This window comes from Lutra lutra, chromosome 12, assembly GCF_902655055.1.
Source record: "Lutra lutra chromosome 12, mLutLut1.2, whole genome shotgun sequence".
NCBI classification, from domain to species: domain Eukaryota; kingdom Metazoa; phylum Chordata; class Mammalia; order Carnivora; family Mustelidae; genus Lutra; species Lutra lutra.
The window spans coordinates 46,118,545-46,141,343 of NC_062289.1; the positions used below are offsets into that span (position 1 = coordinate 46,118,545).

General features: G+C 42.2%; 1 long non-coding RNA gene across 1 annotated transcript; it reads right to left on the reverse strand.

Annotated features, from left to right (window-relative positions):
- Positions 1-1,243: 1,243 nt before the first annotated feature.
- Positions 1,244-12,459, reverse strand: LOC125082677 (uncharacterized). The gene is made up of 3 exons (XR_007122037.1): positions 12,194-12,459; positions 1,437-1,542; positions 1,244-1,359 (listed from the first exon to the last, which is right to left on the reverse strand). It is a non-coding gene; the product is annotated as an uncharacterized LOC125082677 (long non-coding RNA).
- Positions 12,460-22,799: the final 10,340 nt, after the last annotated feature.

The following is a 22,799-nucleotide window of genomic DNA, read 5'->3' on the forward strand; positions in this document are numbered from 1 at the left end:
TAGTAAAGAGTATATCAATGTATATGTAGATATATCTCTATGTATCTATATATAGACATATGTAGATATATATAGTCTCCTTCAGGTTAAGACTTTGAAGTAGATAGGTTTTCACAATTCTCTTTTCTTCCTCCACTGGCTGGAAGCAGAGGCCTCCAAAAAAAGGCCTAGGGGATGGTAGCAAGACAGATGGACCTGAATCTCTAAACCCCACGTGGAAGAAAACCCCCAAAAGACCAAGAAAATGCTCATCGGATTGTTAGGTGGGTGGGAAATAAGGTTTACTGTGTCAAGCCACTAAAATTTGGGGGCTTATTCATCATTTTGGCCAGCATCCCCCTAATACACTAATAGGATGGTGTCCGAGTTTTATAACTTTTTTTTTTTTTAAGTGGACTCCACACACACAGCATGGAGGCCAACAGGGAGCCTGAATTTATGACCCTGAGCTGAGATTAAGAGCCTGATGCCCAAAAGACTGAGCCACCCAGCCACCCCTGATTTTTATAATGAATTAATCATTCATCTGAGAAAAGAGCATAGATATTTTTCTGTGAACATTCATGGCCCAGGATGGTGGAGAACCTCCTAGATGGCCACTGAGACCGCCAGACCGTGATTCAAGGGCCTGTGTTCATTTTCATGTTTGTACTGATTTACCGTTGCCTCATCTTGCCATTAAAATGGCGTATAAAAATTGGCAAATGGAGCCCCTCTTTGGGATATGAATCTGCTTTCTCAAATCTGAGAGCACCAGTGTGTCTTCTCTGATGTTCTTCTTGTTGTAGAGATGGTAGAGGTAGATGTGGCAAGTCTATGTGCTGCACGTTTATCCGGAGCGAGCGGAGCATGATTCTCAGCTTTATGAACTGAGGCATTGGCTTGTGTCCAATGAAGGGCTGCTACAAATTCCAGTGAATGTGGATCTTGTACACTTTCCGGGTTTAGCCAGGACCTACAGAAGAGGCCTGATATCTGTCATGGGAATTTGCTTTTGTGAGGAAAATCCTAACCTAGGTCTAAGACAGTAAAAATTATAGTTAAAGTAAGTCACGTGGGTTACTAATAGAAACCCATGTGTGGTCACTGATGTGGTTTCCACAATAACTCTAATTTTCAGGAGCACAGATGTTAAACTGCTCTATCTTTCCAGATGTGCTCACACAAGGGTCCGTCAAAATGGAGTAGTCTGTGGTCTAAAACACGCTGGCCTCTCCGAGAACAGAGAGGTACTTACTTATTCCGGCTGTCCGGCATCTTTGTGTTTCCTCCAACAAAGATCAAAGCAGAGCTCTTAATAGGTGTTTGGTTTAAATTTAGAGACATACAGTATTTACTCCCATTGGCACTTGCTCTCACCTGTGGAGATAAACTGTGTTATTCCGCTCCCAGCCCACACGGTTTCCATCTGCGTCTTGCCCACCTTGGTGTAATACCTGTTTACTGTGTGATGGTCCCCAAGTCCTGGGAACACCTCACGCAGAGTGGTAATAGACTGAATTTTGTATTTGCTCTTTTTTGTTCAGCTTGTGTTAACACCATCTAAAAATGAACACAAATCCATTGAAAAATATTCTTGACCAGACCAAGCCTTATATATTGTCAAACCAGCTGAGATGGGAAAGTTTCATGGTAATTGCTTAGAATACTTATTTTTCCACACTTAAGTTTTTTTTTTTTTTTTCAAAATAAACTCTGATATAAAAAATGTATTTTTTCAGGGAACCATTCTGACTTTTTTTTTAAAAAAGACTTTATTTAGTTGACACAGAGAGAGAGATCACAAGCAGGCAGAGAGGCAGGCAGAGAGAGAGGGGAAAACAGGCTCCCCACTGAGCAGAGAGCCTGATGCGGGGCTCGATCCCAGCACCCTGAGATCATGACCTGAACTGAACACAGAGGCTTAACCCACCAATCCACCCAGACACCCTCCATTCTGATTTAAAATTTTTAAAAAATTTTTTATTAACATGTAATGTATTATTAGCCCCAGGGGAACAGGTCTGTGAATCACCAGGTTTACACACTTCACAGCGCTCACCATAGCACATACCGTCTCCAATGTCCATAACCCCACCACCCTCTCCCTTCCCCTCTCCTCCTGGCAACCCTCATTTTGTTTTGTGAGATTAAGAGTCTCTTATGGTTTATCTCCCTCCATCCTGACTTTTATACAAAATATATTTTGAGTGGTCTCTCTCTCTCTTTTTTTTTTTTTAGTTTATGAGGGGTAATAATTCTTGTGATGGAGATTTTTATGGGATGATGGGCTCAGAGCTCAGATTCCCTTTTATGAAAGAAAAAGAAAAAAAGTCAACATTCATTCATTGACTTAATTCAATTAATAAAGGCTTATGGGGCCCATTGAAAGTGCCAGACATAATGTAAAGAGGCCCAGTCCCTCTAGGAGTAGATAAAAACTAACATGGTATGTGTTATAATAGGACTTAACAGGAAGTAAGAACAAATCGTTGTTAATATGTTATAAAAGGAAGAGTACAGAACTCTAGAGGCTTCTAGGGTATCTGTTGCTTCTTCCTTTGGAGATGTATTCCTCAGAGTAGGAGAACCCAGGAATATTAAAAAATTTGCATGCCATTTGAGCACAGTATTTTTAAAGTGCACTGAGTTATAAACCAAATATAATACATAGACTAACTTGACTTTCAGACATTAAAGAATCTGAGATTGGGATCAAGAGTGAAGTTCCTTTCTGACTTGGCAGATTCAGGTGAAATGCACAACAAAAGTGGTACAACACCACACCAAAATTATGATAATGTTGAAGTCATGATAATGATAATATTCTGCAACAAAAATCTTGCTGGGGGTTGAATGGATTTTACTCTTTATCAGGTACCCTTCTCCTCTCCCTTTCTCTCTCCCTGCCTCTTTTTGTAGAAAGCAACAGGACTTAGAAAGGGAAGAGTAAGTTTAATTATGCTGCTGCCACTTAACACAAAACAAGATAAACGAAAGGAAGGAAAACAAAATGAAGGGGGGAAATAACTTGCACTTGCCTTCCACCATCGTTTTAAACTGGACAACACAGATGGTGATTATTTGAGTGTGAAAATTGGGTTGTAAAATGAATATCTCCAAAAATGTCAAGAGTAAATGCCCTTTTGCAGGCAAACATGGTACTGAATGGGTTCCAACAGCACGTTGCCCAAGGCGCTTCCTTCCATGTAAATAGAGCTTAAAAGAAAATTTGTCTCTAAGAGAGAGTTTCTGACAGTGCCAAGGTACACTTCACTGAAAAGCAAAGATGCTCACGGGTTCTTGAGTATTTTATGGTTTACGATTGAGGAAGAGGTACCAGGTTCTGGGTTTTGAGGTGTAAAGAATCCGCCAAAACAGTTAGTGGGATTGGGTATTTCAGCAGCCAAGCTGATCTCATTCATCTTCTCCTTCTAACGGAGACTGAGAAAAGGTAGGAAACTTGGTAAGAAAAATGGATTCATCTCTAACAATGCAACGATCTCCTTTTAAAATAGCCATGCAATCTGGTTATGAGGTACAAATTTTATGAGTAAATCCTTGGAAGCTATGGCCTTCATTTAGATACACGAGAGTTGGAGGTAATGTAAGGGATGGAATTTTATAATGAAACGTGGTGCAGATTCCACACGAAGCTGTTACTTCCTCGTGTGTGCTGCTGCAGAAGGAGCTCTGGAGAGGCAAATAGGCACGTGATGGGAAAGGACCCAGAAGAAAAAATTTGAGTCAAAATCCAGAAGGAAAAAAGTCAGTTTCTTCCTTGCCCTAATGGCCTTTCCTTCTTGGGAACTGACAGAGAAAACTGAATAAGGAAGCAAGGGCTAAATAATACTCTTTTTTTTAATGACATTCTGGGGTGGTTCACTCACTTTAAGCTATCTTCATGGCCCTTAGGGTTTCTAAATAGATTTTCCCCCCCTGGAATGGTGCAACATTTCCCTTCTAGGCCATGTAGAAGTGGATGAGTCTAGAATTGTTGGAACCCGCACAGGCGGGAAGCCAGGGGAAATTTCCACGGAGCCAGTCCCAGCTTTCTTCCCAGGGAAGGACTGACTGTCCAGCATCCTGGATCCCAGTGGGCTAGACATACTTATGTCTTGGCAGATGTGCATAAAAATCCAAGGCCAGGGAGAGGGTATAATGGGAAGAGAAAGACTTCTGGGAGATGGCAGGTCTTACCATCTGATGGGAGCTCACCTAGGTCATGCAAAAGTAAATCGGAGATAAAGAGCCCAGTGAGAGGCCAGGCTTCAGCCTCCTAGCTGTGCTGCAGGGTTAGACTGTAGTTCCTTCCTGAGAGCTGGAGGAAAAAACCGGACACCAGAAACCAGGGAAAAGGGCTAGTTAGAGCATACACAGGGGATAAGCAGGGAATCCCTGACCAGATGCTCCCAGAAGTGCTTGGTTGCCTAACTCCATCTCCAAAGTACACTGGACAATGAGCCCAGAGCTACTGACTATGCTACACTTAATTTACTGGTGAGGAAGACCTCCCACTATACCACCAGAACTGGCTCCTCTAATCAGGCTGGGACCAGGGCAAGCTCGGTCTGCAGGTGACAGATGCCACTGAAAGTGTGTGTGTGTGTGTGTATGTGTGTGTGTGTGTGTCTCGTGGGGGGTGGATGGTAGAATTCTGGGTACACCCTGAATTAGTAACTGCTTAAGAAACATTGGAATTTCGAAGAAAGACTTTTTCTAAGGCCTACTATCTGAAAACACTACTGCTGTTCATTCCATCAAAGAAATTTTGCAAGACTGATCTTATAGGTGGGGAAAATAAGAGGAAAAAGTTACAACTGATCTCTTCTAAATTTGCTTTTCTATATGACCTCTGTTTATTATGCATCAAAATATTTTATTTTCTTGATTCATACATCTACAGATCTTTTAAGAGTCTAATATATTGTGGAAAAATATTTTAAAGGCTTTGTATTTCTGAGAAATGCTTTGGTGTATAGTCTTTTCCAGAATTTCTCATTATTAGTAGTTCATCACCAGATTAATGCTTCATACAGCTCGAGATTAATTGGGTAATAGGCTTTTTACTTTCAATAATCAGTTATTCTGTTAGGCATAGGGAAAGATCGTGAAAAGAAGTAGGTTATAGGGTTGACTCTTATGTTGCAGTTGACATTGTTTCTCTTCTGATTTGTTCAACCCTTTAGAGTTTATTTCAGGGAGTTCTGTCAAAAACAAACAAAACACTAATAGAGGCCCCCCCCAAAAAAAAGAAACCCCCAAAACCAAGCTAAGAAGGCAAAGGCTCAGGGAGATAAAGACAGCCTCACTAATGAGTCCCCAACTGATTAAAAGTAAATACATTTCTATTCCTAGAAAAGTATAAGTAACATTCGTTGCCACAAACTGTTTAACTTTAGCAAAAATAAAGAGTTGCCCTCAAATTTGTTATGGGAGGACAGCAACACTGCAGCTAATTATTTCCCAGGTGCCTCTGGTCTGAATTTAGAAATGAGCTACTAATGGCAACATGTGGGATGGGCCCATCTTGACAGATAATTCATTATTATTGTTATCTTTAAGGGGACACTGTATCACTTTTGAGCACTGACTCTGCCCATGGTACTGACTAGATTCATGGGAGTTCCACAGTATAACATGGGGTTATGCACTTGGGCTCTAGAGTAAAGACCTAGGTTTGATTTTTAGTCCTGCCTGTGTGACTTTGGGCAAACTGCTTGTGTTGGTTAGCTTTGACTGTACAACAAAATATCCAGATTTAGTGGCTTAAAAAATCACCATGTGTTTGTTCATGATTTGATGGGTTGACAATTCAGCTGAGTTGAACTGGGATGACTTATTTTTGTTCTTCATAGTATCAGCTAGTCTCACACATACGTCTGGGGCCTTAGGTGGGACACTCCCCATCCCCATGTTATTTCTTTTCACCTAACAAACTATCCTGAGTTTCTTTACACAGTGGCCAAAATTTCCCAGCAGCAAGAGAAGGTAAGAGCTGATGAGAAAGTATCTTTCAAACCTTGATGTCTATCACAGTTGATACTGTCTCATTGAATAAAGCAAGTCATCTGACCAAGCCTAGATTGAAGATTTAGAGATGCAGACTGTACTTCTTGAACAGACAGGCATATAGGGAGTTGTGACCAAATTTGGGACCATAACAACAATTTGTCATATGATCTCCAGATTCTTATTGGTGACATGAGGGTATCATAGTATCTACACACAGAGTTTTTGGAACTAAATGAAATAATTCATGTAAAGTGCCTAGCACAAGGTTCAATAAATGTCAACTCTAATTATATTATTATCAATTAAGAAAGGAAGACAGAAGGAGAAATCGGGAAGAAGGAATAGAACAGAAGAAAGGGATAGGAGTGGATCTTGAAGGCTGAGGTAGGAGAGGGCTTTACGGAGGGCATGTTGATAATACTAAGAGGAACTAATACTTAGTTGGGTCTTGATTACCTGTTATCACTAACCTTTGAGGTGTTATTAGCTCTTCAACAATTTATTATTTTTTAAACGATTTTATTTATTTATTTGTTAGTAAGAGAAAGAGATAAAGAGAGAGCACACACACAAGCAGGGGGAGCAGCAGGCAGTGGCAGAATGAGAAGCAGGCCTACTTGCTGAGCAAGGAGCTGGGTGCGGGACTTGATCCCAGGACCCTGGGATCATGACCTGAGCTGAAGACAGATGCTTAACCGACTGAGCCACCCAGGCACCCCCTGGTTTTTTCTTTTTAGTAACAGTGATTGTGTTAGGATGATGGGATCACGGGTAGGTTTTCTTTACTGTTCTGTATATTTTCTATAATACGGTTATGTGGTTTTTACAATAAGAAGAAAACATTAAAAATACCTTCGTTATAGAACAGAAGTTCTTTTTAGACAAATTCTGGAATTCTAAACGATTTTGCATTTGTTTATAAAGTTGACAATTTTTGAAATTTCCTTTGTTACCATAGAGGTATCAGTCATTTTTTTCAATATACCCTGAAAATTCCCTTGACATGTGCAAGCCATCTGCCCATCTGCATTTTTGAGAGATTAGAACTTCCTAATTCCAAAATTCCTAAAGGTTTCATTTGGAATAAAGATTTTTTTATGCAGTGGTATAAGTTAAAACTCCGTTTAGCTTTCTGGTCTTTTGGAAGTTGGGTTCTATAAATTTAAAATTATCTTTACAACTATGGAGTTGGAATATTAGCAGTGTAAATTTAGAGAAGTATGTTAAATGAGAAATCACACACATTCTAGGCTAAAGTAATTGAACTAGCCTGGAAGTTTACATTTATCCTCCCACCCCTGGGCCAAATTTGTTAGAAAGTACAGAAAAGTCACAGCTGCAACTGTGGGGATTTAGACCAGATTTTATTTGGTGAGCTTTATAAGAACACCAGGGTATGCTTCTATCTTTGTACTTCTGAATGGCCAGGTCATTCCGCATTTCCCAAAGTGTGGTCCGTGGACTAGTTCGTGCAGAATCATCAGAAGGACTTTTAACAAGTTAGATGGTCCTTTGGGACCCTGTACCTGTCCCTGCATTCAGACCTGGGGTTCCCGGGCACCAGCACACTGTGCTCTCCCCGCAGAGGCCCCTCCGCTCTCGTCCATGAAGTCCCCACTCCTTCCAGCTCAGGACCCCCTCCCTGCCGGCTCTTGTTCTGAGCTCCTATTCAGTGTGGGCTGGTTATGCATCTAGTCAGGGGTCTGAAAATGTTTTCTGAAAAGGGTCAAAGAGTAAATATTTGAGGCTTCGCCGGTCTCTGGGTCTCTGTCACAAGTCTTCGAACTTGCTGGTGTAGTTTGAAAGTTGACCTTAGACAGTATGCAATGAGTGGGTGTGGCTTTGCTCCAATAAAACTTTATTTACAGAAACAGGCAGGGAGCTGGATTTGGCCAACCCCTGATCTAGGTGCACTGTCATCCCTTTTAGTTTTGTCCACACCCAAGCCCAGGGCAAATTAAAAAACAAAACCGAATGAGAGAGCTGAAGATAAAACGAAAACGAAAACAAAAAAACCAAAACAGAACAAAACAACCGTTCTCTGTAGGATGTAGATTTATATAAAATGAGGTCAGAGTACATCTTGGCAGCCCTAGAGCTTTTGGAGAAGAAACTTGACGGGCTCAGCACAGGTTGTTCTGATTATCCGGCCAGGAGCATGGGCGAGGCAGCGGGATTGAGACCACAGTGGTTGACATGACAGCCCTTTTCTAGATGGAATAAGATGGAAGGACAGTGAGGTGGCAAGGATCCCTGGAGGTCATCAGTTGAGTGGGGGCTGAATTAGCAGCTGTCTGTGAACATCCCTCCTATCCCGCAGAGCAGTGGTTGGCTGACTTGAGCTGGCTTCAGAATCACCCAGAGTCTCAAACACAGATTGCTGGGCCATCCGGCCAGAGTTTCAGGACCAGGAGGTCTCGGTGGGGGCCCTCGACTCTGCATTTCTAACACGTCCATGGGGCATGTGGCTGCTGCTGGCCTGACCGCACCTTGAGAGCCACCCCCCGGGGCAAGCCCCTCTTACCGCATGTGGCAGCGTGAGCATGCTTGTTTCATGAAGCTTTCCAGCAGCTTCTGTTTCTCATTCTGAGACATTTAAAGTGCTTTCCAGATTCAAGACTATAGAATCATTATTTTCCTTCTGGGGTAGCAAGCCTTAGCTCACCTCAGACCGGCAGTCCACATTGGCATTATTAATTTTTGACATGGAGTGAGTCCGAACAGGGTAAATACACCAGTAATTGGTAAGGTAGACAACCGAACGGTAATGAGGCTCTGGCCCCGATGGTTTTGCTCCCGAGAATGAATGCCCGGCCGCCTGGCCATTTTCTGGAGCGAGTTCTTTACCAGCTCCCCACGGCGTCCCCACATGAAGCTTCAACCCCTCCTGCTTTCCTGATCTGTCCAGTCACATTTTAATGGCTGAAACGGCTTTGAAGCTTTCCCCCACGGAACCAATTTTCACCCTCAGCGCAGGGCAGCTCCTGTCCCTCAGCAAGGAGTCTACTTCAGTGATAAGTTTTCACACGGGTCCAGAACTCAAATGTATTTTGACTGTGGTCCTCATGGCGGTGCTTTCACACTGGCGCCAGAAGTAGATTTGTCATGGAGCTTTCCTGATGAGACAGGCTCTCTGGACTAATCGAGGCCGATGGCAGATTTTGTCAGCGAGATGAGATGTTGCCCACAGCTAGTCAGTCTGCTGGAATTTTTGGTGCTAATGGCAGGGTTTCGTTGAGAGACGTGTTTAGGAGAGTCACAGTGAATATGATTCTAGATCCTCTCAGGAAGATGCTGAGCGTATGAACCACAGGGCACCGATGCAAAGGCAGCTGTTCTACACTAGCCCCTGATTCCTAAGACTCCTTAATGAATTCTTCGGAGCGGGGGGGGGGGGGGGGGGGGGGGGGGGGGGGAGGGAAGAAAAGCCAGGCAGCCACACCATTCAACTGAAGTATCAACAGCTTGAAAACATTTTTTAGAAGTCCTTAAATGTATTACACTTATCTCCGGAATTCTGAACAATACGACATCAGTTTAAGTGCTTCTGTTGTTTGTAATCCAAAAGAAATATCATACCTCTTGGCTTTGCCCCGGGCCAACTTTTCACTGAAGTCATTCGTTTTGCTTTTTGTTATGGTTACCTAACCTCAGTCAGAATGCAGCAAGCCACCGGAAATTCGAGGTAGAGACTTTTCCAGTACCCAAGACTTCTCTGCCTTGGAAATAGGATGGACTCCACCGACTTTTTCTGAATTTGGCCATTTTATTTTAAAGCTGTAAGACAGGCATGATCAGACATGGGAGGGGACTCGAATGTCAGCTTGAGAGAGGCCAGTCCGTCTCACGACACACACACAGGCCTGGGATTACTAACTTGGCCGGCCGCCTGGAAATATTTGCACCACTGTCTACATCTCCCATTTTCTCAGAGGAAAGCCGCGGACAGCACATCTCAGCAACAATGCCTGTTCCCAACTGGAAACTCTTCAAGTCTTCCACTTTCAGAATCAAAATATTATGTCGTTTTAAACTTTACAGGGTACCCTTTGATCATGTGGCTCTTTTAGATGTTTTCCACTTTAATATATTTGGTCCAGGGATCATCATTTCCTGAGAGCTCCTTTACCATAAGTAGTTTCATCCTTAACTAATAACTCAGAACAGTGATAAGGGCACACGAGAAAGTCGATCCTCTTTGTTTTTTTGCTTTCATGGGCAAATCCTTCTATAACGCTTGTTGGTGAACTCATATCCTTCATTCACGTATCAGATATGTACTGTGTGCGTATAGGAGCCAGGCATGGTGCTGGGAGGTGAGAAGTCACTGATGAGGAAGACATTCTTCTTGGGTTCTGAATTGGGAGTTAGGTGTACAGGCAAATTATTGTAAAGGGGGATAATATGTGGACAGTAGATATTTATGTTAAAACTTAAGGCAGTGTAGGGGAGGGGAGATACTATCTGAAGAAGTGAGGAAGGTGACATTTGATCAGAGTTTGGAAGATGATAAGGTGTTTCCTAGGAAAGAAAGTAGACAGGTAAGAGAAGAAGTGGAAAGAGAAGCAAGGAGCATGTGTATGTGGCAGAGATTTTGGACTCACTAATTGTTCAAGTGCACCCCTCCATTTCTCAGTTTTCTTGCAGTTGGAATGGATCTATGTGACTGAGTCTTAGTGGATGGGATTGCTTAGTATCCCAGTCACTTAAAGGTTAGTGTGCCTTGCCCATTTCTCTCTTCTCCTGCTGCCACATAAGGCGTACCTCATTTTATTGCATTTGCTTCACTGCACTTTGCAGATATTGTTTTTTTTTTTTTTTTTTTACGAATTGAAGGTCTTTAGCAGCGCTGCATCCAACAAACGTATTGGCACAATTTTTCCAATAGCATTTGCTCACTTCGTGTTTCTGTGTTGCATTTTGGTAATTCTTGCAATATTTCAAGATTTTCATTATTATTATGTTTGGTATGGAGATCTGTGATCAGTGACTTTTTAAAAAAATAATCAAATTCTCACATTTATTAAAATTCTCACAGCTCTTGGATAGATCACCAAAAGCAGTCAAGTCATTCCATTATTACTAAGGAGATTTCTTTTTTCTTTTTTTAATTTATTTATTTGAGAGACAGAGCACAAGCAGGCAACTGGGAAGAGAAGCAGACTCCCCACCGAGCAGGGAGCCTGATGTGAAGCTTGATCCCAGGACCCTTGGGTTCATGACCCGAGCCAAAGGCAGATGCTTAACAGACTGAGCCACCCAGGCACCCCATTACTAAAGAGATTTCTTAATTAATTAATTGATTAAAGTAATTATTGCAAGAATCTTGTAGAAAATTAGAAAATATAGGTCATAAGAATGATAAAAACACAAGACATTTATACTAAGCATTGTGTATTTTTACAGATCTTTTTATGCATTATTATATTTATATGCATATACCTATACATACATATATGTGTGTTAAAATGCTTGTGCATTTTAATTTAAAATCAGATCATATTACACATGTTGCTTTGTAATCTACTTTTTCATTTATCAATCTCTGCCTTTTGATACCAGCATAATGTTTATCTAATTCCTAATCCAGTTTCAGTTTGCCTAATTGCGCCAAAACATCATATGTATGTATGTGTGTATGTGTGTATATACATATATATATATTGAAGTAGAGTTGACGTATAACATTATATTAGCTTCAGGTGTACAACAGTGACTTGAAAAGTCCACACATTACTTAGTGCTCCTCACGATTAGTGACCATCTGATCAATGATCTTTGAGTTAATACTGTAATTGTTTTAGGGTACCATGAACCATGCCCTTATAAGATGACAGACTTAATCAGTAAATGCTGTGTGTGTTCTGACTGCTCCACTGACCAACTGACCATTCCCCACCCCCCTCTCTCTCCTCAGGTCTCCCTTTTCTCTGAGACACAACTGATACTGAAGTTAGGTCAATTAATAATCTACAGTGGCCTCTAAGTATTCAAGTGATAGGAATTCCTCATTTTAAATCACAAGCTAACAATGATTAAGCTTAGTGAGAAAAGCTTGTCAAAGGCAGAGAGAAGCCAGAAACGAGGCCTCTTGCACCAGTTAGCCACTTTGTGTGAATGTAAAGGAACAGTACTTGAAGGAAGTTAAAAATGCTACTCCAGTGAACACACCAATGACAGGAAAGCAAAACAGCCTTACTGCTGAGATGGAGAAAGTCTGAGTGGTCTGGGTAGAAGATCAAATGAACCACAACATTCTCTTAAGCCAAAGCCTAGTTCAGAGCCAGGTTCTGACTCTCTTCAGTTCTGGGAAGGCTGAGAGAGGCGAGGAAGCTGCAGGAGAGAAGTCTGAAGCTGGTGGACAGTGGTTCATGAGGTTTAAGGGAAGAAGCTGCCTTTGTGATGTCACAGTGCAAGGTGAAGCAGCACGTGCTGATGGAGAAGCTGCAGCAAGGGACCCAGAAGCTCTAAACATTAATTAATGAAGGTGGTTACACTAAACAGATTTTCATTGTAGACAAAACAGCTGCCTTTTGGAAGAAGACACCATCTAAGACTTTCACAGTTAGAGAGGAGAAGTCAATGCCTGCTTTTAAAGCTTCAGAGGACAGGCAGACTCTCTTGTTAGGGACTAATACAGCTGGTGACTTTAAGTTGAAACCAATACTCATTTGCCATCCTCCAAATTCTAAGGTCCTAAAATGTTGCTACATTTACAAGGCCTGTGCTCTATAGATGGAACAATGGGCCTTGATGACAGCACATCGGTCTACAGCATCGTTTACTGAATATTTTAAGCCCACTGTTGAGACCCACTGCTCAGAAAAAAAGACTCCTTTCAAAATATTACTGCTCCTTGACAATGCACCTGCTTACCCAAGGGTTCTGATGCGTAATGAGATGAATGTTGTTTTCATGTCTGCCCACACAACATCCTTTCTGCCGCCCATGAATCAAGAGTAATTTTGACTTTCAAGTCTTATTATTTAAATAATTAAGTATTAATTATTGAATAATAAATTATATTATTAATAATGGGACTTGAAAATCTTATTATTTCAAGTCTTACTATTTTGTAAGGCTCTAGTTGCTATAATAGTGATTCCTCTGATGGATCAGGGCAACCTGAAAAACTGTGGAAAACCTTCTGGAAAGGATTCACCATTCTAGATGACATTAAGAACGTCTGTGATTCATGGGAAGAGGTCAGAATGTCAACATTAACAGGAATTTGGAAGAAGTTGATTCCAGCCCTCATGGATGTCTTTGAGGCATTCAAGACTTCAGTGGAGGAAGTCACTGCAGGTGTGGGAACAGCGTGAGAACTAGAATTAGAAGTGGAGCCTGAAGAAGGGACCGAATTGCAATCTCCTGATAAAACTTGAATGGATGAGGAGTTGATTCTTGTGGATGAGCAGAGAAAATAGTTTCTTGAGATAGAAGCTACTCCTGGTGAAGATGCTGTGAAGATTATTGAAATGGCAATAAAGGATTTAGAATATTCCATATATGTGGTTGATAAAGCAGAGGCAGTGTTTGAGAGGGTTGACTCCTGTATTGAAAGAAGTTCTGTGGGTGAAATACTATCAAACAGCACTACATGCTACAGAAAAAAACCTCATCATTGTCTTATTTTAGGAAATTGCCACGGCCACCTCAACCTTCAGTAACCACCACCCCAGTCAGCAGCCATCAACATGGAGACAGGACCCTCCACCAGTGAAAAGATTATGACTCGCTGAAAGCTCAGATGATGGTTAGCATTTTTTTGCAGTAAAGTCTTTTAAATTATGGTATTTGCATTTTTTAGACCTAATGCTATTGTACACTTGCTACACTATAGTACAGTGTAAACATAACTTTTGTATGCACTGGGAAACCATAAATTCATCTCTCTCTATTGCGATACTTGCCTCATTGGTGTGGTTTGGTACTGAACCTGCATTATGTCCAAGGTATGCCTCTACTTGGTAGTAATATTTTGAAATGGAGGAGTCACAAGATGGGGGGAACGTGGATTTCTAAGTCACTAGATGGAGGAGAGGCCCTCTGACCAGCATCATATTTCACACGAAAGAGAAATAGATGTTTATTGTGTTAAGCTTGTTTGTTTTGGCAGTGGGCATTAATAACTCTGACTGATGTAGTATGTGAAAAGATTTGAAGACATAGGAGAGGATAGCCTATTTTGAAAATATTCGACACTTTAGTTGAGCTGGAGGCTGGTATATGAAGGAATGACTTCACGAGTAATTTGGAACCAGATAGAGAATGGTCTGTAAGCCATGATGAAGAGATTAGATTTCCTTCTTGAAAAAATTAGGAGACATGGGAAGTTTTTTATGTAGGGTAGTTAGGGAATCAAGATTGAATTGTAGAGGTACAGCTATGGTGGAGTGCATGAGATGAATCAGTGGGAAGTAGCTTCTACCGGAAATCAGTTGGAAGTTCACTATGATGGTCTGAGTAAAGGATGTTGAAGTCCCAGGCCATGGAAATATTTCTTGCAGTTTGCACCAAATTACTTAGATAAAGAAGGGGCTTTGTCCTGTTTAACAGGTTAGACGATGGGTCAGCAAATTATGTTCTTCTGTTTTTGTAAATAAAGTTCGATTGGAATGGAGCCACAGTCATTCATGTACGTATTGTCTCTGGCTGCTTTCTCCCTGCAACAAGAGAGTTGATTAGTTGCGACAAGGACTATATGGCCCCAAGAGCCTAAAATATTTGGTATCTGACCCTTTAAGAAGTTTTCTGATCCCAGAGTTAGGCTGTATGGATAGGCATAGGTTGAAGTCCCGTGCGTGATCAGAGATAACTGTAACCTGGCTACTTGGATTAAGGACCAGTTTGTACCAACTAAATTCTAGTCTGTTGTTATACATCTGTTAAGCTACCATACATAGGAACATAGTATTATTGGAAAATAACTTTCTCTGCTCTCCACACCTCTCACTGGTGTGTTGCAATGGAAATGGGAGATATATGTGAATGGTGAGCTAGCAAGAAACCTCTCCCACTATTTCTCTAGTGGGTGAGGTTCATAGATTATCCATGGCTACCTGTGTATATTTGTTTTTTATTTAGTACTCTGTGCCCAGCCAGGGAGGAGTTGAGCCATAATCTTTTAAAGTGACTGCCTAGTTAGTTATCTACTCTGTTTTTCCAAATTTCCCATGTGTAGAGGCTAAAATCCAGACTTGATGGGTTGATGTAAAAAGGCTGCCCTGGTGTCCAGTCATGTATGCATATATGCATGCATACGAACATACATACATAAAGATGACATGGATCACATACGGTTATGCACTAGAGTTTGTTCCTTTTCAGTAGATACTGAGATGTCTCATTCTTTGTGTTGGTGATAAAAATCAGTGTTTTGGGCGCCTGGGTGGCTCAGTGGGTTAAGCCGCTGCCTTCGGCTCAGGTCATGATCTCAGGGTCCTGGGATCGAGGCCCGCATGGGGCTCTCTGCTCAGCAGGGAGCCTGCTTCCCTCTCTCTCTCTCTCTCTCTCTGCCTGCCTCTCCATCTACTTGTGATCTCTCTCTGTCAAATAAATAAATAAAATCTTTAAAAAAAAATCAGTGTTTTGATCTTTGACTCTTAAATTGATTCAGAATTCAGAATGGAGAGGATGTGAAAATTTAGTAGCCTTCTTCAAACTCCTTTGTATAATATAAAGTCTGGAAATCTCAGGACTGGACACAGGACATCCATTTGGGGACCTAAACATGATGCAAGGAAATTAAGGCACTGCTGGTGTGGTTTTTGAAGAAGGTTTTACAAAGGGTTGGTCACTCAGCTTTTCCTTCATCATTTGTGACATCTTCATTGCTTCATTGCTAGCAGTCACATGCGCACGTCCATTTTCATTCGGCACAGGCTATGAGAGTGGGCTTGCTGTTTCTGAACTTAGCAGGTGCACTGGATATAAAACAAAAGCATCTTTTGGTTGTACAGGTTTTTTGACATTGGCAAGTGAAAACATATTTGTTTTCTTTGCATGTTTCTCTGCAGGCCAAGACTTAGGAACATTGATGTATGGGGTTCCAGTCTTTAAATTGTAAAGTGATTGGTAGCAGTCACTGATTGGCTGCCTCAAATCCTGTTCTTTAACTTGTTTCGACTTGTAACCAGTTCTGTGGTCAAAGTGGGACCAGTGGCAATACCATTCTCCTGGTATCATGTGGCTTATTCATGGGCTATTGAAGTCAGTGTCCTTCCTTACCCACCATGGTCTCAAGTTGACTTTCCCCTGTTAATTATGCAACCTCCTATCATGATTGTGGACTGCAAGGGACCAACCTGGAGTTCAGACACAGGTGGAATTTTGTTAATGAATTTGTAAAGAAGGATGGGTCCTTGTAATACATAGATGTCATCCTCTTAAGTTAGGTGGAAGAAAAACTCAATGAAATTATTGCAATCTCATCTTTTTAATAAAAGAAAATTAAAAAGCCTATGTAGGTCTCTGGGAATCAGGTTTGTTAAGACTCCCTAGGAGTAACTGGGTAGATTTAAAAGCAGGTTTTCATCGAGAAAGTAGGTACAGGAGCAGTGGGAGATTGAAAGAAAAATAAAGTCATTTTTATGAGACTGAAGGAAGAGAAGAATTTTCTTGAGAAAAATTTGAGATTGAATTGCCAAAACTAGACAGATAGGAAGGAAAATGAGATCCATTAGATCATAAGGAAAGATTGGGTCTTGGAGGCTGAATAAGAGAGATCTTGAAAGGAAGACATAGGCTGAGATCCTGGAGTCCAGGTGTTCTAGAAGGCTCTTGGCCAAATTCTCTGCAAGCCTGACACCCTGTGAAATCCCACTGTATATTTGATGATTCAGTCATGCCTTCTCTCCAGAGAAAGAAGGAAGTAATATATTGGGACAGTTACTGTTCTTAAGTCACATTTAAAATTTGAATGTATTTTTCCCAGAGGATAAATTTTATCTCATTACAACATATGGCTAATACAGTGCTTGCCAAGTATTCAAAAATTGTGGTAGCTTGATCTTTGAGGTCAGTTGATAAAACTTACCTCCCATAATTGGATATCTCTAATCATTTCAAACCTACCATTTCTAGCTCAGGAAATTTATAGAGAGGACCAGGGCGCATCCACCAGCTGCTACCCTTGGCAGCAATGGTCCAGTTGTGGACCAGACCTCCATGCCTGCTGCCTTCAAAGCACAGGGAGTCCATGGTGTGTGGTGTTTGAAAGCATGCATCTCACAAGCAGAAGTGTAGAGCCCGTGAATAATGTCTAAACGTTAAGTAGTAGTCTTTGCAGAGTCTAGGACAAAGTGGTGGTGAGAAGCGATGTACTTGAGTGACCTTGGAGTCAGTCAATGGTTAATGTAAAGACTGGTCTGTGGCCTCTGAGTCTCTTCGTGTCCTGGAATGTCTGCCTCCTGGACTGTTTTGGAAGAAGTACAGTTCAGTCTTGCTCCAAAGGGGTTGATAAGCCCCTCTGCTAGACTGGTGGGAAAGGGAAAGGAAATACGGCCAGGCATTTTGCTTGTCACAGGGGGATCTAGGAAAGCTCTTAAATCTGGGGAGTGCCTAGGATACAAAGAGATTCAACAGAGAAGGACTGCAAGATCTCAGAGGGTCACCAGGGACTTAAGAAGCCCCTAATGTGAGGGTCTTCTTAGTGCTATGGGTGAGGAATGGAAAAAAAAAGCTTGGAGATGGGCATGGCGATGATAGACTTATTTATGTATTTATTTTAATGATAGACTTTTAGGACAGATTTGAGAAAGGAAATCTAAAGAGATGAGCATTGAAAAATGTAATCAGAATTAGATGAGTTTCAGGGCAGCACAGGGATTGGAGGTGGGGATACAGCTGTTGTTTATCCCCCCATGGAAAGCTCCTGGGAAATTTATGGAAGGAAAGGAGATAAGAGATAGGGAGGGGAGATGGGCACACCAACTGGGAATAGGGAGAGAAACAACAGATTGTGTGTATTCCCGGGTTAATTGTTGTCTGGTGGGAAGGTATTTCCTGCTGCAGGATTATCCAGTTTAGGGAATAGAGGGTAGATGAGCCTAGTTTGAGCAATGGATGCCTTTTTCAGACCCACCAAGAAATCCTTGACTTCATTTCTTTCCTTATGGGGGGGCTCCAAGAGAATATGCAAGAATCAGTAAGAAAGATAAATATCTGGGCTGGAGAGAGAAGGGGAAACAAAGGGAAGGAAGGCCCTGGGATTTAGCCTTACACACGAGAGACGAAGAATGCACTCAGTTTAAAAAGGACGTTAAGATTGGAAAGACAGCTCGAATGCCAACTGCAGTGAGTAGCAGAACAACAAAGGGAAATGGAACATTCTAGGAGCCTATCTCGCTATGGCTAATGGAAGGAGGAGAAAGGTCAGTTTCTGTGTTCCTGAAGTAGTAGATGTTATTCTCCCTTTGTGGATCTCAATGTGTCAGGTGGCTTGGAGCTAGGAGGAGTAGAAAACCCACAGCAACCTCAACTAAAGCAGGCTTCTCCCATCCACTTTCACTATTTGCAAAACTAAGGTTTGAATGCATTTGGAGGTCCAAGTCTTTTTCCTCACTTTGCTCAGAACTCATTATAGAGAGTGATCAATTAGAATTTCTGTGTGAGAGGCTCTGTCCTAAGTTCTCTACATGCATATTTTTATTTAAATTTCCCCAAAGCCCTGTGCAGTGAATTAAAGTACCCTTAGCACACTATATTAAGGGATACATGGGATCTGCACGACTTACTTCTGGTGATGTTGACCTTGACCACTTGATTATGGTGGAGCCTGTCAGATGACTCCACTGCAGTGTTACTATTTTTCCCTTTTCATACTCCATTCATTAGGTACTGAATGTTTGTGTCTCCCCCAAATTCCTGGGTTGAAATCCTAACCCCCATGGGGCTGATACTAAGTGGGATCTTTGTGAGGTGAATGGATTATGAGGCCAGAGCCTTCGTGGTTGGGAATAGTGCCCTCGTAAAAAAAGTTCTGGAGAGCTAGCCGTGTGAGGATACAGTGAGAAGTCAACAAGCAGTCTGCAGCCCAGAAGTGGTCTCTTATCAGACAGAACTTGATTGTGCCAGGACTGTGATCTAGGACTTCCAGCTTCTAGAACTGTGAGAAATCAATTTCTGGTCTGTAGAAGCTACCCAGTCTCTGGTGCTTGGCAAGTCTAATGGATATTAACCATAAGGGACTTTATATATATATTTTTAAAAAGCCTCTCCATTCTCTATTTCCGAAAATATACTTGTTCATTGATTTTTTTTCATATTAGTCTACTCTTTATAAATCCCTCAAAGATAAATACAAGATCCTTACTGATTTTCACCATTTACAAAGCTGCGTGACTTTGGGCGAGTGAACACCCATGCTGTGCATCAAGTCGGGATAATACTAATGCATATGAAATCTTACAAAATAAGCCTCCAATAAATGTTAGCTGCTGTGTTATTATTACTGCCTCTGTTTTTTATTCATTCTTATCTTTTATCCTTAGAATCTAACACAGTGTCTAATACACAAAAGATGCTTAGAACCAGTTCATGACCAGCTGATTGACTGACCGACCGAGTGAGTGGCTGGCTGTCTTTAGTGGTAGGCAGCTTGGTCTCCTGAGCTGCTGTCCCAATCATCATTCTCCTGTTGGCAGGAGATAAGAAAGTCTTGTTTACATGATTTCATCTGCTACATTCTGGACCTTACAAGTCAATGTCAGCTACCAAGCACAGCCTAACGAAAAAGAATAAGCAATGGGAAGTTTGATTTTTTTTTTTTTTGGTCTCTTTTCCACCTTCACGACCCTGTGAATTTGAAGGGAACAAACATGCCCAGTAGCTCCTGATGATGATTTTCAAGAAAGCCTATGTGGGGATGGAGGTTTGGGGCAGAGGGAGCACATATGAGCAGCGCCATTTGTGACTCCTCCCAAAAGCTCTACAAGAAGAAAAGAAATCGATAGAAAGTTGGGTATCTATATAGAAGGTCTCATCTCAGAATAGATCCTCGAGTTCAAGCTAATAATACCTCAGCAAAATGATTTAACGGAGGCAGGAAGAGTAGAGACTCAGGCGTTCGACAATGGGCATTGTAATTCCAGCTCCAGTACATACCCCACGGATAGATTACTGAAGCTCTTTGAGACTCACGTTCTTCATCTGTCAAATGGTGCTTTGAAAACAGGTAAGAACCTTATTCATCCTTGAGGCATTCTTAAGGATAGATTAATGTGGAAAAAATCTCAATGAACAGGTATTTTGGAAATAAAGAGAACGGAAAGACTTTAAAAAAAAATAACAAGCCCTTTATGTTCACTGTCCATCAGGTTTGCCAAGAGTCAACATGCTTGGGCTTCTTGCTTGGACTCTGCATGATAAGCATTTCCACCTCCACGCCGTGCCCCCCACCCCCAATTTCTCCTGGGGATTCCTGGTGTCACAGGTGATGTGGTGGCTTGAATTGCCCATTGAGCTCTAGGCTCACACCAGACTGTCCTCCCTAGCCATGGGGGGGCCCCAGCCCAACACACCTTGGTTATCTGGAGCAGGCAGCCTGGCTGCGTGAAGGCAAGGGATGGAGCGACCGTGCACTGGGTCCCCTGTGGCAGGAACATCCTTTACTGCATCTGCTTGCACAGCCAGAGTCGCCACTGCTGCTGAGGGGACTACAGATGGCTCAGTGTAACCTCTCCTCCTTGGCACAAAAGCATTTTGCTGGTTCTTTCCAGGTTTGCCTGGTTTGATGGGGTCAAGGCACAAGCAGCATCCTTCCTGCTGATTCTCTTTTAATTAATTGCTTCATAGCCATCGTCCCTTCTTCTCGTCACCGTGCTGCCTTCAGGAGCCTTGATCCCTGTAAAGCAGCACATACCGAGTTCAGCCTCAGTGGTAGGCGTACCCCAATATGCTTCTGTATCCCAGGGTGGGGGGCAAACCAGCCTCCTCTTCGGACACGCCGGGTGGCTCTACTTGCACACCGACTGCTAAGTGCCCATTTGCCCACGGTGGGTCTCTGAAATTGCAAATATGGAGGACAGGGGTGAGGAGGGGTGGTGTGCGCCGCCTGTGACAGGGGCCCTCATTGTGTCTGCTTTTCACTGTGTGGTCGTGGAGCTAATGACACCTCTCAATTCAATTCCAGTTTGGCTCTCCTTCACTCTGCCCTATTGTCCTGCCCCATTTGACCTGTGGGGGAAGGGGGAGAAGGGGGGTGTGTGAGAAAGGAAAATCCCTCCCCGCTCCCTGGGAGAGCAGCCTGTCGGCATTCTGAGGGGCCCCCTACGTTTCAGAGCTGGCTCGGCCTATCTCTAGACGCGATCAGATACAAATAAAACCAAGCCTGGGAGCTGCGCCCGTTGTAATGGCTCGCCTTGGAAGCCGCTATCAGGTGTGCGCGTGTTTTTCTTTTTGAGAGATGACAGTTCCCCAGTGAAAGGACACTTCAGCTCTGATAAAACTTTCCTTCTATTGTCTGAGTTTTGTGTTTGTTTTCTGGCAAAGCCCACTGCTGCCTGAGCATTGTGTGCCGTGGAACATTTTCCATTTCTGTACAGCGAGGCCAGCCGGGGTCTTTGGGGGGTTCTTACTAGTATTGCCTGAAGCGAATACCACAGCTCAATAGCAATTTAATATTGTAATCAGGGAGCAAACTGTGCAGTTTTGGCACATTGTGATAATTATTAACTACATCTATTAGTGTTACGGTTCTAGTAACTAATATTTACAAAAGGTTCCCTGTGTAGGGGAGACCTTGCCCAGACACAAATGTCTGAGCTATTCCTAAGTGATTGTCAGGGCCCTTTGAGCCCATATGCATGTTCACTGTTTAAAGATAAAGCATCAATCCTGAGAAATCAGACTTCAAAGGCCTGCTTCATGAATAACAAATTCTCAGGGTGTAAACCTACACTGAGATTTGGAACATTTGTTTTGAGTTTTTGAGGAAGTTTTCCTGGGGAAAAAAAAATCCAAGAGATGAGTTAAGAGAGACAGAGAGGGGGAGGGGAATCAGAAGATAAAATATAAAAGGAAATACTGTTTAATTGGTGTCACCCAGAAAAAATTAAAGCATGTTTCCCCTTTCTGTGCAGTAGTGTGATTTCCGATGATCAATGTTGTGAGTCTCCTGGCACATTAACGGCATGGTGGGCATCGGCGGGTGGCTTTTGAGGTCGGGATGCAGCTGCCTGCTGCTGCTAGTACCCTTTAGCACAGAGCTTCCACAAATTCAGTTACTTGGGGCCCATGAAACTGACCAAAGGCAGAGCCTTCTCTAAGCCTCGTAATTCTGCCACTGTGACGGTAGACATTGTGACGTTCCCAGACAACATCCATGCCTTGTATCTGTCAGTTACAAAACAGCATCACGTTTTTCCCCACTCGGTCTTCTTCAATAGATGTTATTTAGTGAATAGACTTTTTCGGTAAGCAGGATTCTGGGTAAAAAACGGAATGATTTTATGAACTTCAGAGAATTGTTCATTCACAAATGTGTTCACTTTTTGATCATTCATTTACTGTGCATCTACTATGGTGGTGTCCTAGGTTATGGGGAGACAACCATGGAAAGGTAACAAACTCCTGCTCCCATAAAACTTCCATTCATTGGAGAGAAGACCCTACCTCTGTACAGTTGATCCTTGAACAACGCGTTTGAAGTGCTCAAGTCCATTTGTATGCAGACTGTTTCAGTAAATACAGTATGGTACTATAAATGTATTTCTCTTCCTTACAATTTTCTTACTAATAGTTTATTGCCTCTGGCCTACTTTATTGTAAGAATACAGTATATAATATATATAACAAAATATGTG